Source organism: Primulina eburnea, unplaced genomic scaffold (genome assembly GCF_022965805.1).
Source record: "Primulina eburnea isolate SZY01 unplaced genomic scaffold, ASM2296580v1 ctg1222_ERROPOS114346, whole genome shotgun sequence".
In the NCBI taxonomy this organism is placed as follows: domain Eukaryota; kingdom Viridiplantae; phylum Streptophyta; class Magnoliopsida; order Lamiales; family Gesneriaceae; genus Primulina; species Primulina eburnea.
In genome coordinates, this window is record NW_027330754.1 from 99,590 (window position 1) to 101,586 (window position 1,997).

Sequence of the window (1,997 nt, forward strand, 5' to 3'; positions counted from 1 at the left end):
TATGAAAATCTTGGGATGAATTAGCTGCATTGTTAGAGTTCATTCCTAATAACCTACTAGCTACATGTTTCGGTAAAATGACAAAAAGAGGTATTGAAATATACAAGTGTACTTTATTTAAATAAAAAACGATGTAAAATAGAAGATATTACCTGAATTTCATCTGCGGATGCTTTGCTACGTTTTTTGCCCATTTTGCTCACCTTTTCAATGTCATGTAACGACCTTATCAAACATGTAGTAAGGCATGATACATAACTGAAAATAAACAAGCAAAATTTTATTGGAACTGTAAATCAAGAGTTGTATAACTTGCAAAGAACATATATCAATCAAAATAAATAACTATAAAATCTACAGCAGAAAATTTCAGTCATGTCTCAGTCACATCAATTCTGTCACACTCATTGATAAGTGGAATTTATTGTACTTTTATTACTTGTTTTTAACTTGGAATTTTGTGATTCTTAGGCAGGTTTTATTTGATTTGTTGTTGTTTTTGTTATTGTAGTTTGGAAGCTTAGAAATGAGAATTTGGAGTAATATAGTGATGAATTAGAAGGTGCAAAGGACAAAGCTTGCCGAAGCACGACCGCACTCGCGGTCTCCTCAACACCGCCCCCGCGGTCTTCCCCGAAACACAACCGCACCCGCGGTCCCTCCTAGCACCGCACCCGCGGTCTCACACGTTTGAAGATGGATTTTTCTGCCGAAGCAGCACCGCACCCGCGGTCTTGATTACACCGCACTCGCGGTCCATGCAAAACAAAGTCCGAAAAATCTGTAACTTTGAAGACTTCTAATAAAAGTAGAGGAAAATGGTGTGCTGCGTGCGGAAGCTTGTCTGGACTATAAAATGCTTCTATTATTCACCATCTTAGGTCATTGAGGAGCCAAGGGAAGGATTGAAGGCTACAAAGAAAGATTGAAGATCAAGTTCATCAAGTTCTTGAGAATTCTCTTGCACACTTTTGGAAAGGAATTTCATTGCACTCCAAGCTCTTGTTCTAAGTTCTTCTTTCTTTATTTTCATTTTTATTTGATATGTCTTGTTTAAGATTTGTGTGTTGTTTTATTTTTATTATGAACTAATTCTTATTTCTAGAGGAATGATGGAACAAAACTAGACATCATGTGTTGGGATTTATGATTTATGCTATATAAGTTTCCTTATTGTTCATTTGTATTTTTCCAATCTGAATGCTTTCATTTTATTGGCCATACCTTGAATGATTCTTATGTTTATAATTTATCACTTGGAAAAGGGAAATTATAAACAAGAAAGGGAAAAATACATCGATAGTATTTATATAGTTCGGGAGGACATATAGTGCTATTGAAGCCATTAAAAGAATTTAGTGCTTTTTGTGTTATTTAATTATAGATTGTTGATGGGACGTTACAATCTTTTGTTAGATAATTAGTATCTACTTAGCACTCGGGAGAGGGAGTAGATAAGTTAGAATTCTTGGTTAATGTGTAATAAGGACATTTATAATATAGCTACACAAGATAACACATGGTGGATAGTTGCGTGAAATTTGGATCTCTAGATCTTTTATTCCATAGTTATTTGTTATAAAAAGTTTGGTGTTGTACTATAATTTAATTTAGTTTCAAATCTAGTTATTGGTATAAACAAATCTGTCAATTGATTATTCTAAATAAAGTCGAGACTATTTCAATTACAAGCATGAATATAAATTTAGAAATACATTCCTCGTGGGATCGACACTTGTACTCGAAAATACATTTTATTACAAACTTGACGTTGTGCACTTGCAAGCAATTAAGAAAATACGCAACAAGTTTTTGGCGCCGTTGCCGGGGAGTGTATATTTTAAATTTATATTAGTATTGTTACTAATTAGTCTTTATTTTAATTTAGAGCTGTTTTTATTGTAATACATTAAACATTGATTTGTGTCTTATCTTTGTTTGACAGTGCATGCGAAGATCGCAAAATCTTGACTTGCTTATCTTTGATCCTGAAATCG